Source organism: Crinia signifera, unplaced genomic scaffold (genome assembly GCF_055691185.1).
Source record: "Crinia signifera unplaced genomic scaffold, ASM5569118v1 HAP2_SCAFFOLD_246, whole genome shotgun sequence".
Taxonomy (NCBI): domain Eukaryota; kingdom Metazoa; phylum Chordata; class Amphibia; order Anura; family Myobatrachidae; genus Crinia; species Crinia signifera.
The window spans coordinates 11,184-27,500 of NW_028142139.1; the positions used below are offsets into that span (position 1 = coordinate 11,184).

Sequence of the window (16,317 nt, forward strand, 5' to 3'; positions counted from 1 at the left end):
GCTCCGCCCACTGACATCCGCCCGCACCGGAAGCCGCACTGGACGCAACCGGGACGCTCCACGTACGGGAATGGTGAGTATGCACATGCTGTATGTATTTAAATGTTTGCTGTGTCACCCGCACGCGTTGTACACCTTGACAAAGGGGTATCCAGTCCCCGAAACGTCGGTCACCTCCAATAAACACATTGTTAAGCCCATGGAGTGCCGCTGCCTGCTTGGATAATTCCTTAGATAGATAGATACCAGAAAGAACCCCCACTGGGGGAATAAACAGCACTCACCAGTCTGTAGTTCAATGGAGGTACAACCAGGAGGTAATCCAAAGTTTATTTTCTGCAAGAGAGATCTTCTGACGTTTCGGTCCCCGCTGGTACCTTTATCAAGGCAGCCACTGTGTCAAATAGTCGCAACTTAAATCTGTGTGGGAAGGGGGATATATAGCCTTTGAGTATAAAGAAATATAAAAATATATGATACAGCCAGTACAGGATATGGCGGGTGAGCCAGTGAGAGGGACTATAGAGAGGTAGGGCAGGGGGATCAGAGGCGGTCCTGCAGCGATGCATAACCCACAACAGAGAGAGCCGGCACCGGGAAGAGTGATCCCTGGAGAGGACAAGGGCCTGTGCAGTGCTGTGAGCTGCTGACCTGTAAGGAGCGGAGGCTGCGCAGCTGTGAGACCAGGAATGGCGCCAGGAGAGCCAGGCTCCTCCAAGTCCCCTACTGCTGCCACCTGCCAGAGGGAAGGGAACCGCGCTGCCCCCACTAGCTGCCAACCACAGGAGGAGCCCCAAACCCAGAGAGAACAGAATGATGTGTGCTGCCGAGGTGTCCTACATAGTGCCTGCCTGTGGAGGAGCCGAGAGGGTGAAGACTAGAACCTCAAGGAAGAAGGTGCTGAGGGGGTAAATTACCTGGGAGCACACCCAGCCGGAGGATTCTCCTGAAGTTGCTCCGAAGAAGATAGAGGACGCAGCAAGTGGAGACCAAGGTGCGCAGGCACCGCGAAGGACACCCGCTCTCGAGGAACCAGGACTGGAGGACATGCAAAGGACCCCTAGCTGGAGACCTGTAGAAGCCCCCTCAGTGGTGCGGAGCTGCCCGTAGAGATGCCTGCCCGAAAGTAAGTTAAGAACACGATGTAACATCAAGGACAGGAGCTGCTCAGAGGACAGGTGACAGCCCAGCGGAGGAGAGGATAGAGGAGGATCCCCAGCCTGATAGGAGCCGGGGGTGGAAGCAGAGGCCGACCCAGAACAGCACAACAGGCGGAGCAGAGGACGACCCAGCACCTCCTGCTGCAGGAGCCGAGGACACGGGACACAAGGCAGACGTCAGGCTCATGGCAGATGCTGTGCGGCTGTGGTACAGGTATATGTGCGCTGTTGTGTGTTTATGCTGGGCGTTATGGGTAATAGAGGAGGTTTCTTTTTTAGGATGTCGGTATGTGGTAGACTCGCTAGTTATAGGATGTGTAGTATGCTAGGGTTTGTGGTTATAGTGGATGTATTTGTGTATGCAGGGCACCATTTGCGGATGTACTAAAAGGATGATCACAAAAAGGGATGATCGGGATGATTGCCTGCAGTTCCTATTCGCACCACTAGATGTCACAATTTTTTTTACTTCAACTGAGAATTTGTATGTTGGACACTGGTTGTGTATCCTGGACAGTCGGTAGAATAGGTAATCAGCGCTCAGTATCATTCTGTGGAGTTTTCGTAGCTTCTTAAAAGAAGCTGTAAGCGCTGCACAGGGAGGCCAGGCAGCGTCTCCCCTGTGCACAGTGAGCTGACAGGACGCGCTTCTGTCAGCTCCTGCTGTGCTAGCAGTGTGAGGATTCACTAATGAGAATCCTCACACTGTGCCTACCTAGCTAGTGTAAAAGTTAATAAAATAATAAAAACCCTAACTAACTCTACTCCTTCGGCTGCTCCGGCAGCCCTTTAGAATAGCACCCACTCCAGTGGGCACCTAACACGAACTGAGGAGTCTGGGATGCAGTAGGAGAGGAGCCTACCCTCCAAAAGCTTTAGGATAGGTGCCTGGCTCCTGCGGACCCTCCTACATCCCAATGTGAAGCTGTGTCACCAGGACCATTGAAAGAGAAAAGTATGTGCTGCACATACTTTTTGTACTTGCTTTTCATCGCATTGTATGCACAACGCATGTACAAGGATGAATGCGATGCGTGCTATTTAAGCTCAAAATGCACGCCCGCATCGAGACGTGTATGGGCACCTTAAGTCAGAGAGAACCTGAGAATTCTGACTGGGAAGTGCAATTAACAGGTCAGATGTGGACTGCTGCTTTGAAGTTGGATATCTCCATTTCTCCAGGGCCGATTTTAAAAATGCTGGTATCCCTGGAAAAAGGGGATCCTCAGCTATCAGAGTATGGCCCTTATACACCTGGGGCCCCAGAGCAAGTGCCCATTAAGCCCATACGAAAAGACCGCCCTGGTCCCGGTTCGCTGACGTCATCCGGGGGCGATTATGCTGTGTACACACGGGGGCGATAGGGGCTGAAATAGCTGGGAATATGGTTGCTGAGCGACCATATTGCCAGTGATTGGAGTGTGCACCAGCGATAAATCGCCGGGTGCGCGCTCCCGTTTTCACAAAACGGGACACTGGGCAATATAATCTAGCAATATATTGCCAGCGATCATATTGCCCCGTGTGTACGCACCTTTATTCCTAACAATTTTGGTGCACCCGTCATCTTGAAACGTGCACATGTCCCTTTGTTGATGAATTTACAAGACTGCCTAATTAGAGCAATAATTGATATTTGCGTGGAGATTAATAACAGTATTACAGACACACATGCTATGACCGATAACACACACGTAACAGACTTATTTTAATTTTTTTTCTAATGCACTTTATTTCACATTTATCACTTTTCACTTATGTTTTTAATATTTCGCTGTCCTTAATAAATGATTCAATAAACATCATGTTTTAGCCAATTCTCTGTTTCTTGGGTCACTTTATTAATGTACCTATAACAGGGGTTCCCAAACTTTTTTGACTCACGGCACCCTGAAGCATCAGAATTTTTTTCGCGGCACCCCTAGGCTATAGGTTTCTCATTGAGAAATTCAGAAACAAATATTAAATGGTGTTTAGATCTCATCCTTAGGATCAGTTATGTTGTAATGGACAAAATGTACTTCTGTTTGTCCATAATTTTACTATTATATTGGATATAAAGAACTTGAATTGGTCCTGGACCATCAACCAAGGGCACCCCTGCAAGTCCCCCAAGGCACCCCAGGGTGCCACGGCACACAGTTTGGGAACCACTGACCTATAACATTAATCAGAACATTAATATATGCTAACCTAGATTGCCCCTTGTAGGAATACTTTATCTTTCTTTGCTTCCAAGTCTAATACATATTCCTGGGTGCGCCTCCCCCATTACCAATTGATACTTAATATAGTAATGCAGGGGTGAGATAGCTATACCAATTACAGGCCGTTCGGATTGATAGCCTCTATCTATTAACCTGTATCAGCGATATCAGATGGTCGACAGTCATCAGGTCGACATACTGCAAAGTCGACATGGGTCTAGGTCGACAGGTCATTAGGTCAACATGGTCTAGGTCGACTGGGTTTTTCACTGGATTTTTGGGGGTTTTTTTGAGCCGACATGCGGAATTTCATGCCCTACCATCCACTAGGGCAGGCGTTCCCAACCACGGTCCTCAAGGCACACCAACAGTGCAGGTTTTAGTGATATCCAGGCTTCAGCACAGATGGATTAATCCAAATCACAGGTACTAATTAAGTCACCTGTGCTCAAGCCTGGATATCATTAAAACCTGTACTGTTGGTGTGCCTTGAGGACCGTGGTTGGGAACGCCTGCACTAGGGTGCGGTGGGAGAATAACATAGAGTGCCAAGCACAGCCAGACATGCGAGGGGATGCGGTGCACTTAATCCTGTGTCCATGTTGACTGGGTCGGCATTCGGGTAAAAAAAAAAGTACAAAACCCCATGTTGAGCTAGACCAGTGGTAGCCAACCCTAGCCTTCGAGAGCTACCAACAGTTCACATTTTACAGACAACCTAGCTGCTGCACAGCTGCACTCATTAATCACTGGCACATTTTAAAAGATACAGATGGAGCTAATTAGCTCACTTGTGATTCTGTGAGGAGACCTGCAAAACATGCACTGTTGGTAGCTCTCGAGGACTAGGGTTGGCTACCCCAGAGCTAGACCATTTTGACCTAATGCTTTTTTGGACCAAATGACCTGTTGACCTTGACCTATGTCGACCTTGCAGTATGTTGACCTAATGACTGTCGACAATCTTTAGGTCGACCATATGATCCTTACCTGTTTCAGCAGGGGCGGATTGGGATGAAAAACCAGCCCGGGAAATTTATGAAAGCAGCCCTAATGGGGGTGGAGTCTGCTGAGGGGGTGGGGTCTGTGAAAGGGGGCGGGATCCCTACTTATAGGGTAGAATTCCAGGTTGCATGCAGTTGCGGCCTTTCTTGCAACTTTTGCTGCAGTTGCATCTGCAGCTATATGCTAATGCCATTACACTGCCCTGGTGCATGGCCGTGCACCAAATATATGGACTGGCCCCGCAGGAAAATACAAACACATTTGCACCAGCAGGAAAAAAAAAACATCAAAATCAATTTGCCCCCCACAGGAATAAACACATTGTCACCCCTCTCCCCCCCAGATAAAACACTGGCTCAAATAGAAAACAATGATATTTACTGATAGCCCAAACAGGTAAAATAAATACATTGACCCCTGACAGGGCAAACATTAACCATTAGCCCCCACAGAAATAAAATAAAAACACATTGAGCTCCACACACACAAAAAAGTGTGGAAAGTATATGTCCCTGGGGTGGGGGTACTGTGGCTAGGAGGACTTGGGGTAGCATGGACAGTGTATGTTCCTGGGGGGGCAGGGATATTGTCGGTAGTGTACAAGTCAGAGAGGTATATACTGGAAGCCAGGGGTTTGAGCGGATAGTGGCTATGGGTGGGTACTGTACAGTGAGGCCTGGAGGGGAGCAGGGGGCAGGCTGGGAGCAGTAGTCGGAAGCAGAGGCAGGCTGGAGTAATAGTAGTGTGGATAAGGGGACAGGCTAGGAGCAGTAGTGGGAAGCAGGGGCAGGCTGGAGTAGTAGTGCAGATAAAGGGACAGGCTAGGAGCAGTAGTGGGAAGCAGGGGCAGGCTGGAGTAGTAATAGAGAAGATAAGGGGACAGGCTAGGAGCCGTAGTGGGAAGCAGGGGCAGGCTGGAGTAGTAATAGAGAAGATAAAGGGACAGGCTAGAAACAGTAGTGGGAAGCAGGGGCAGGCTGGAGTAGTAATAGAGAAGATAAGGGGACAGGCTAGGAGCAGTAGTGGGAAGCAGGGGCCGGCTGGAGTAATAGTAGTGTGGATAAGGGGACAGGCTAGAAACAGTAGTGGGAAGCAGGGGCAGGCTGGAGTAGTAATAGAGAAGATAAGGGGACAGGCTAGGAGCCGTAGTGGGAAGCAGGGGCAGGCTGGAGTAGTAAAAGAGAAGATAAGGGGACAGGCTAGGAGCAGTAGTGGGAAGCAGGGGCAGGCTGGAGTAGTAATAGTGAAGATAACGGGACAGGCTAGGAGCAGTAGTGGGAAGCAGGGGCAGGCTGGAGTAGTAGTAGTGTGGATAAGGGGACAGGCTGGGAGCAGTAGTCGGAAGCAGGGGCAGGCTGGAGTAGTAATAGAGAAGATAAGGGGACAGGCTAGGAGCAGTAGTGGGAAGCAGGGGCCGGCTGGAGTAGTGGGAGTGTGGATAAGGGGACAGGCTGGGAGCAGTAGTGGGAAGCAGGGGCCGGCTGGAGTAGTGGTAGTGTGGATAAGGGGACAGGCTGGGAGCAGTAGTGGGAAACAGCAGCAGGCTGGAGTAGGAGTAGTGTGGATAAGGGGACAGGCGGGAGCAGTAGTGGGAAGCAGGGGCCGGCTGGAGTAGTGGTAGTGTGGATAAGGGGACAGGCGGGAGCAGTATTTGTATGGTTATAGCTAGGCTGCAAAGAATTATTATTAGGGTTAGGCTGAGTTGTGTGTAGAAGTAGGTTTAGGCTGCAGGGGGGCAGGGGGTGTATGGTTAGGTTGTGTGTGTGTTTTTTTTAGTTAGGGTAAGGCCTGTGAGGGATATGAGTAGGGTTAAGGTTAGGCCGCAGGGGTGCGAGTATGGTTAGGGTTAGGCTGTGTGTGTGGGGGGGGGGGGGTTTCAGTGGCGTAACTAGAAATTTTGATCCCCTCAGCCAAAAACAATTGGACTGTTTCTTGGCAATTCGGCTCCCAGTGCAAAAAGTAAAAAAACTGGAACAATGGCCATGGCCTTACAATGGTGTGGTCTCAAAGGAAATGATGTAGAGAGGCAGTGGGTGACAGTGAAAAGGTAACAGGAAGAGGCAAAGAGTGATGTCTAAAAAAGTCAGAGACCAACAGGAGAGAGAGGGAAATGGGGAGATAGTGACAGTCACACCGGGGAAAGGTAGAGGGTGATGTAGTGGACGATGGGGATGGATAGTGGGAGATAGAGTGGCAGTGGTTTACAAAGAGAGACAAAGGGTGATAGAGATAAGCAGTGGGTGACCTCAGGGAGAGAGTAAAAGAGGTAGTAAGTGGATGATGCCAGGGGAAGGCAATGTGTGACAGAGGATGGCAGGTAGAGGCATTGGATGACAGAAGAGAGAGGTGACAGAAATAGAGAGTGGGGAAAGAGGAGGGAGGGGGGGAGAGGGGACAGAGGGAAAGAAGGGAAGGGGGTAAGAGGGGAAGGGTGGAGTGGGATAGAGGGGAATGGATAGGGAGAGAGGCGGAGAGAAGGGTAAGAGGGGGAGAGAAAGGAGGGAGATAGAAAGAGAGGGGTAGAGGGAAATGACGACTGTCGTCTCTCCTCCACCCTGATCACTGCTTCCCATGCTAGAGTACAGGACTTTGCCCGTGCTGCACCCCCTCAGTGGAACGCACTCCCTCGCTCCATTAGACTCTCCCCGACCTTGCAAAGCTTCAAACAGGCACTGAAAACTCACCTATTCATCAAAGCGTACCCTTCCACTGCATAAACCAGCTGGTTCTCCGACCCGCTGCCTGTTTACATCCTGCTATCTAACCACCACCCACTCGCTTGCACCTCTTGCAATCTGTCTGTCTCCCCTTCCTACTAGATTGTAAGCTCCTCTGAGCAGGGCCCTCTTCCCTCCTGTTGTCAAAGCCCACTTCTCTTCACATTTCACTCACAGCTCTCCTATACTCCAACACTCAGTGACCATCTTTGTCCGCATACTCCTCTCCATCATTGGCATCAAGCCTCTAGTTGTATGTTGATTGAGTCCTCACTACTTATATCCAAGCTGTAATGTGTATTGATCTGTGGCGCTCTTTATTTGTACTGTATTTTTGTTATTTATTCAATGTTATGCCAAGCTTTGTCTCCCTGTATTGTTCCTTTGTACGGCGCTGCGAAACACTTGTGGCGCCTTATAAATAAAATTATAATAATAATAATGGAGAGGGAGAGACAAAGTAAAAGAGGATGAGAGGGAGGGAGATAGAGAGGCTAAGGATGTAGAGAGAGAGAAGGGGGGAGGAGGAGAAGGAGAGAGAGGAAGAGAGAGAAGGGAGAGAAGGAGAGGAGAGAGAAGGAGAGGAGAGAGAAATAGAGAGGAGGGAGAAATCAGCTGTAAAGGAAAGGAGAGAAAGGAAAAGAGTGACGGAGGGGTGGATAGAGATAGAAAGGGAGAGTCGGAGAGAGAGAAAGAGGGAGTTATGTAACATTGGTGCAAGTGTGGTGTGAAGCAGCTTGTGAGGTAGAGGGCCATACTGCCACATCCTAAGCTGCGCTCGACCCCCCGACTTACCTCCGGCTGTCAGCTCCAGGCTGCTGCACAGCTCCTGCTTCTAGTTGCCAGCTCCCGGCAGCTGCGAGTGTCCGATCCGATCTCCAGGCTCGTGCTTCTAGATATCAGCTTCCGGCTAGCACCAGGTTCATACCTCAGCTCCTGACTCTTGCTTCTGGTGTCAGCTTCAAGCAGCTTTGTGGGTCAGGCTCCCGTCTCTAGCTGTCTGCTTCTGGTTCCCGCAAGGTTCAGACCGCAGTTCCCGTCTCTGGTGTCAGCTGCAACTTAAACTAGATTTAAAAAAAATAAGCACCTAAATGACGGGGGGATGTTAGCGTAAAGTCCCTTACAGCCCTACCACAGAAGGCATTCTATACGGCATAGTCTACCCTCACAACACAGGACCCCAGACTCTCCCCTTACTATGTAGCATCCATCACCCCTCACCCAGCACAGCACCCCTCATTTAAAACCCCTCTTCAAGCACAGCACAGATCACAGCAGAGCACCCATCCCTGTATGCCATCTCGCCACACTCACCAACCCTGTTCCAGCACAACACAGCAACCAACACCTATCCCAGCATGTCAGCACCCCTAACCCTTCTTCCTGCACAGCAACCCCCACCTACCAGCACCGCACAGATCACAGCAGCAGCACCGATCTCCCTACACAGCACTCAGTGGCGGAACTAATGTCTAGTAGGCCCAGGTGCAAACATATGTTTTAGGCCCCCACCAACCTGCCTCCCACCACAGGACGTCAGCCGCCCGCCCAGGTCTAGGACCTGACTCCGCAAGTCTAAGCCAACCAGAATCAGGTCCTACAGTATATCTCTACACTGAAAGAAATCACTACATTACAGTACATTGCCCCCACTCCTCTACACTACATTGCCTCCACTCCTCTACACTACAGTACATTCCCTCAATATGCAGCACTATATCACTACACTGTAAATGCTACACTACAGTGACATTACAGCTTGTCTTCACTCCCTCCAGCTCAGTGGCCAAAGTCTGCAGTATGCTGTGCCCTGACCCTGCTCCTACACCCCCCCGGGAGCCCAGCTTCTGCCTACTGCACCTATACTGTTAGCTGAAATATAAGTTACAAAGCATGGAGACGCAGTTGGTTAGACACATCATCTCACCGCTGGCCATGCCCAGAGCCCCATTCTGCCTGTATCAAAGCATATGACAGCTCTGGGATGGGGGAAGGGATTAAGCAGATTAAATGGGAAGGTGGGTTGCACTGTGGCAGAGGAAATGCAGATGGCATGCCTGCCCTGCAGAAACTGTCCCTTAAAGCAGTGGTTCCCGACCCTGGTACTCAAGTACCCCCAACAGTGCACATTTCCAGGTCACCCAGCAGGTGCACTCATTATTCAGACACGTTTTAAAAGATCACAGGTGGAGCTAATTATGTCACCTGTGATTCTGTGTGGAGACCTGGAAAATGTGCACAGTTGGGGGTACTTGAGGACCAGGGTTGGGAACCACTGCCTTAAAGGATGGCCTCCCCTTTTCTCCTTCAGTCTAAACTGCCCCCTCCTTCTTTGGCTACTGTACTCTAATGCATGATCCAGATGAAAAAATGACAGGGGGTGCACTGTAATTGGGGGGAGAATGGTTACTAGTGTGGCTAGATACGGGAGTATGGAGGAGGATTAGTGGGAGAAACAAGAGGAGAGAGAAGGAATAGTGGGTGGATGGAGCAGGAGAGAGGAGGAAGAGTGGGTGGATGGAGCAGGAGAGAGAAGGAATAGTGGGTGGATGGAGCAGGAGAGAGGAGGAAGAGTGGGTGGAAGAGCAGGAGAGAGGATGAATAGTGGGAGAGTAGGAGAGAGGAGGAATAGTGGGTGGGTGGATGAGCAGGAGAGAGGAGAATTATGGTGTACATTGGGGCAGTGGGGCCAGGGATGGTAATCTCAGAGCAGCTAGGTGCCATTTTGCAGTGTCAGGGTCCTGGCTGAAAGCACCCCATTACAGCTGCTGTAATTGAAATGGGCAGGGGAGGGCAAACTAACATGCACACACAGTGACAAACACACTGTACAGTGGAAGTGCATTACCTGTCAGTACCCCGATGAATCATACCCTCAGCCACCACCTTTATAGAACTGGAGCTTCATTCTTCTGACACAGGAAGTTCAGCAGCACGCAGCAGCAGCCTGTGCAGGGAGAGTGTAGAGTGGAGCCCCCAGGCATACAAATCAAGTGAGGAACACATTCGATCCCTGCCTGTTCTGCTTGTCACCAAGCCGGCTCCTCTGGCTGCTGATCCCCCGAGGTAGGCACCCGACCGCTGCAGCGCTGCTTCTGATTCCCAGCAGCAACCATCGCCCTGAAGTGCGGATTCTTCAGTAATGTCCACAGCTGTGTCTGCTTTCATTGCCGCTTTGAGTGCCCTACTCAAAGCATCAATGAAAGCAGACACAGCTGTGGACATTACTGAAGCATCCGCACTTCTCTCTCCCAGCAGCCGCTCACATACATTTAATTTTTTGCGCGGCTTCAGAGCTCCGCTGGCGGGGAGAAGGGTGGCGCCGCAAAACCCGGAAGTGTGTCAGTCGGGCTGTAAGCACCGCGGGAGGTGCTGTGTGCGGTAGAGATGGGCAAAACGGATCTTTTCGCGGACCCGGGTCGACCTGGGTCGGTCAGTGAAAAGATCTAGATCCTTTGGGCGGCTCTGCGGCTCAGTTTGTGTAAAAAAGACAGTTATTTATGGTTTGAGTTAGTGTACCATACCTCCCAACATGACCCTTTCCAGGAGGGACACAATGCTCTGTTTCTGGACTTCCCTCTTAATGTTTGATTGTTATTACCTGTGTGGAAACACCTTTCTTATCCATTTACCTGTTTAGAACAGGTAATAGCAATCATTCGTTAAGAGGGAAGTCCAGAAACAGAGCAAAGTCGTAGGTCAGAGATGGGGAACCTTTGGCCCTCCAGCTGTTGTTGGACTACACATCCCAGCATGCCCTGCTACAATTTGCTATTTGGCCATGATAACACTGTTGCAGGGAATGCTGGGATGTGTAGTCCAACAACAGCTGGGGCCAAAGGTTCTCTAACCCTGACCTAGGTGGTGCACTTAACATAGATAGTCGTTTGGTCGACTGATCTAGGTCGACATTAGGTCAACAACACTAGATCGACATGCTGAAAGGTCGACGTGGAACAAGATCGACATGGTTATAGGTCAACATGAGGAAGGTCGACAGGTCATAAGGTCGACATGGGGATTTTCACAGTTTTTTGAGCCGACATGTGCCGACAGGCGGTATTTCATGCCCTACCTTCCACTAGGGCATGGAGTGAGATTATAATAGTGTGGCGAGCGAAGTGAGACACTGTGCCCAAAGCATTGCGAGCGATGCGAGGGTCCGATTCTCACTTCCAACTGTGTCCATGTCAACTGTGTTGACATTCGGGTCAAAAAACAGCGAAAACCCCATGTCGACCTTATGACCTTCCTCATGTCATCCTAACGTCCATGTCTACCTTTTCCCATGTCAACCTTTTCCCATGTCGACCTTTCTGCATGTCGACCTAGTGACTGTCTGACCAACGCTTGTCTGACGAACAATCCAGTTCCCAGGACCTGGGTAGAAGTCCCGTGTAAAGGGACACGGCGTGTCCCATTTACACTGCCGCTGACAGGGGTCTGACCCGCTGAAGACCCGGGGTTTTGCAGCGGTGTAAAAGGGGTATTAATTTGCTCGTTGCCAAGGGAGACTAAATTTGCTCATTGCCGAGCCCCCCCTCCCCCCCCCCAAATGAAAGTTAAAAGAAGGCCCCCTCCCCCTCCAAATTAAAGTTAAATGTACTACACAGCCCAGCAAACAGAGATCTAGTAAAAAAAAAAAAACACATGTGCACTGCCTAATTTATGTCTGTGTGTCTGTGTGTTCATACTTCTACTACACACCTTTCTGTGATACTACTGGTGAACTCAGGTGAAGCAATCTTGAAATGCCTGCCAGTGCCTATGCCTCTGCTCTGTCTGCTGTTGATGTGTAGTCACCAGACCTCCCTCAGGGCTTCCAGATTCAGAAGAATCTAGATCTGCACGTGACACAGCAACAGCAGCAGCAGCACAAGCAGCCAATTAGAAGAAAATATCTCAGCTGCCAAAGGGGGCAGTGCTGAGCTCAAGCAATGCAATGTGCATTGTATTGTATGTAATGCTAAGCGAAACCGATCCGGATCACCATTTTGGGATCGGCGGCTCGCTCGTTCCTTTGATGGATCCGTTCAAAAGAACCGGATCGTTCGCGAACGACACATCTCTAGTGTGCGGCCGCACATGCGCACCAGCCCTCCCGCGGCCATTTCAACTTCGGCCACAGCCGCGGCCATGTTTATTCAGGGCATTTTGTTGCGGCCGCGGCCGGTAACCGCGGAGATGGTGGTTTGGTGGCCGCGGCCCAGCCAGGGAGGGTGGGCGGCCGCTATGACTCTAAAATGTGCCGGCCCACCGGGAAACGGCCCGGTTTCCCGGTGGGCCAATCCGCCCCTGTGTTTCAGCAAGGGGTGTGAGGCCAATTTCTCTCCTGGGAATGGAGAAATATCTGTGTTTAGAGCCAGACTAGAATCACGTCTGCCCGCAGACAATAGATCGGGTATCATTTTTTTATTTTTTTTTATGTATGTTTGACAAAGGCCATACACTTCACTGGAGGCGAAGATCCGCAGACGAAGGCCAGAGCATACAGCTAATTGCTGCCGATCCTACTATTAAAAAAGAAAAAGGAATGTATTGTATACACAGAACATCGAACATGCCTTCCAACTTTTACCAATAGATCAGTGGGACCTGCATGCAGCTGGCCCTGGAAAGGGGCGGGGCTATGTGCAACGGGGGCGGGACCGGGCATCGAGGCCCCGGGTTTTCCATCCTCTTTGCCAGCGTACCCAGCCCCGTCTCTCCTTGCTGCGCACGGCACCTATCCAGCAATCACCGGCTGCTCCACAAAGCAGAGCAGCCATGATCACCTCCCCTCAAGGGACATCAGGGCAGGCTCCAAATAGCGGGACCATACCACTGTAATCAGGACAGTTGGGAGGAATGCTATAAATACATTATCATGTAGCGCATATTATTCCTGTTGTCCGACTCTATCTGTATGACTACATGTGAAGGAAAACACAGAGGCTGCTTCTTTTGCCCAACGTTTGGGAATTTATGATATTTTAGTTTTCGGAACTTGTCTCCTGTCCTACATAACAGTTTATAGACGCTGTGACCAGGGGTGAGGGTCATTAAGTCGACAGTAATTAGATCTTTTGGTCGGCAGTGAAAAGGTCTACATATGAAAAAGATCGACCTGGTTTAAATTGACGCTGAAAACGGTCGACACAATCCAAAAGGCTGCATGAAAAAGGTCAACACAGGAATAGGTCGACATGAGTTATTAAAGAAAATTGTGTATGTGGAAATCTGCTGACACGGGCACTGTATAAGTGTACAGCGACACGGACACACAGCTCCAATTTCTATTCACTTTTTTCTTAATGCACTTTTTTAATTTTAACCTATTTTGCTGTTTTGTGCCAATGAATAAACTGTATATTTAGAACAATTGGTCTGTACACAGACTCCGTCCTGCCCCCACTTAAAGTTATTCCTCCTGGTTATATATGGTGGCTAATTATTAATATTATGTAGTTTGAGCAGAAAATATTGTGGTATCAGTGGATGAGTCAAAAACTCAGGCTGCTCCCGGATCCGAAGGCGCTACACCCCACGCCCCTGAAACAGCAGACACTGGAGGAGGATTCAAACCCGTGGTGGCTCAGCCTGAGTGGCTGTCCCAGACGCTGAACTAACGGTACACGCCACTGTACCAGCCACTCATACACGGACTGTTCGTGTATCTCGTAGCTACAATGCAGTGACGTCATTCACGCTGTGCCGCACCATCGCCACCTATTGGCAGCTGCTGGAACTACACCTGGCACATAATGCATCGTCATCACTGCTGCTCCCCCTACATGAGCACTCTGCCGGCTGTTCTGATGGAGGCAGTCACTGACTGGGACGCCATGCCCCTGCGTAGAAGAAGCGGCTGGTAAGTGCACATGTGCAGAACACCCCCTGAGCATTGAGCAACCTGTGGGTGAGGACTGGAGCTCAGTCTGTATGTTGGTCATGTATGTGACTCCCACAGGGCTGCTGCATGGTGCTCCTGGGGATATCTATGTGTATGGGCATACCAGTGTATCCTCAGCAGCGCTACTCTATGGCTCAGGTTGTAATATCTCAGCCCCAGTGCTGTCTGCATTATTATACACTGTATATTATCTATCTGCTTTCCCAAAGTGTGACACAGGTGTATATAGACCAGATTATAATCTATGGGAAGCCTCTGTGTGTATACCATATGTTCTCTCTCTGCTGCAGTAGCTATGCGCGCTTTGCTATGTTCTATGATAATAAACACATGTGAGTGTAATGGTAAATATGTGCCCGGCATGCCAATGTGGTGAGATACAGGTGAGCCAAACCGTACTGGCTAGCAAACTGCACGTAGCCATTAGTGCAGATGTAGGATAACTGGGCATACTGTATATAGGCTGGGATCACTGCTGCGTTCAGGTGACACCAAGTACATGTCACCCGCCGGGATTGCTTGCTGGATGGTTATACAGGGATTATTGTCACATTAGTTATACTGTAGTCTAAAGTGTATACTGTATTATCTACCATCCTAATGGGGCATACACACAGGGGGCGGGATGTACTAAAGGGAAAATGTGATAAAACGGGGGTTTTACCGCATTTTCCTATGTACCATTATCCGTCCGCCCCATCTCCGCCTGGCAGGGTCTCTCAACCTCTGGGTGGCGATACCCTATAGATGCCTATGGGCTTCTATCGCCGCCCGCCGTCCTTGCGACCCATCCTCCATCGATCTACTCCTCCCTTAGCAGGTGTCACAGCCGGGAGGACATCCGGCTGTAGGGAGGAGGAGAGGCAGGGGGACACTGACAGCCGCCAGGATGTGACGGAGACCCCCGCACACCACATCACAGGTATCGCGGGGGTCTCCGTCACCACAACCCGATGCTAGCTGCATATGTTAGTACATATGCGGTAGCATCGCGGCGGCTGGCGATTTACATTAATACATCCCGCCCAGGGGAATATGAGGCTTATTTCTAAGTGATCTGACTAGATCGCTTAGAAATGAAAAAAGGATCACTCCACGTGTATACCCTCTGGTGATGACGATTGCGCGGTCCCGCGCGTCGCTGTTGCCTGACTAGATTTACACTGCATCCAGTTATAAATCTAGTCATCGCCAGTGTTCTCACACCAGAGAACACTGGCGATGACAGATTGTTCAGCACACAATGCTGAGCCATCTGTGCTTAACTGCAAACTTAGCACAGAGGCTCACTTGCACTGTGTGTGCACAGCTTTAGGGATGGACGTCTTTGCAATTGATGACAATAGTGCATACACACTATTGTGCAATGGATGACCATCAATGTTTTTACCTATTGATGGTGATCCATTTTCTTTGACTGATTGGATTGTGGGCCAATCAAAACATGTAGGCGGTGCTTCATGAGTGTTGGGGCAGAGCTATGCTGGTGGTAAGGGTTGCTGGTCTTACTGTACTGCATATTAAAATAATAATAATAAAAAATATATATATAATTTATGTAAGGTGCTAAACAACATATAATGGTGATTCAATTGTTTTGTGCACCCGTAGCTCTTGCCTAATGTAGTGGGAGCTAAAGAATTGTTCGCAGCACTTGCCCTGGTCTTGTTGGCTGCATTTTTGCGCCCTAAATAAACTAGATGCAGCTTATTGCCCTACTGTGCGCGAAGGGTGCGAGGAGAAATCCAGGTGACGTGCAGCCTGGGAGTCGGGTCACCAAACAATTGACTTTGATTTTAAAGCTCGTTTGTCACTGAGCGCCCTTTAGCTGTTTTGAAACTACACATCCCAGCATGCCTTGCCATAGTTTTAGTATTCCCTAATAGCAGAACTGTGGCAAGGCATGATGGGACTTGCAGTTTCACAACAGCTGGCGGGCCATAGTTTGGACATGATTGGTGTATTGGGTTCGTTAGCTGTTCACTAGCCTTTTGCACAAACCTCTTTGGCACATATGGAGATGTAATCTCTTTATTAGTCTTTTTATTAGTCTTGCACTCTACTATTACATATAATGCATGCCTTGACACCGTTTCACCGTTCGTGACACCCAAAATGTCGTTAAAATATTTGTTCCAACCAGATTGTTGCTCGGAAAATGTCCAAACTTTTTTTATTTCTTTACATTTTTGAAATACACAAAAAAGGGATTTTTGTAAGAACTTACCGTTCGAATCCCTTTCTCTGATATGGTCCTGGTGACACAGCTCAACACTGGGATGTAGGAGGGTCCGAAGGAGCCAGGCACCTATCCTAAATCTTTTAGAGGGTAGGCT

General features: G+C 49.6%; 1 long non-coding RNA gene across 2 annotated transcripts; it reads right to left on the reverse strand.

Annotated features, from left to right (window-relative positions):
- Positions 1-224: 224 nt before the first annotated feature.
- On the reverse strand, positions 225-10,257 carry LOC146054526 (uncharacterized). 2 transcript variants are annotated; one of them, XR_014468218.1, is made up of 3 exons: positions 9,938-10,257; positions 7,885-8,153; positions 225-420 (listed from the first exon to the last, which is right to left on the reverse strand). It is a non-coding gene; the product is annotated as an uncharacterized LOC146054526 (long non-coding RNA). The 2 variants fall into 2 exon arrangements; XR_014468219.1 differs by lacking the exon at positions 225-420 and adding an exon at positions 1,082-1,116.
- Between the last annotated feature and the right edge of the window lie 6,060 nt (positions 10,258-16,317).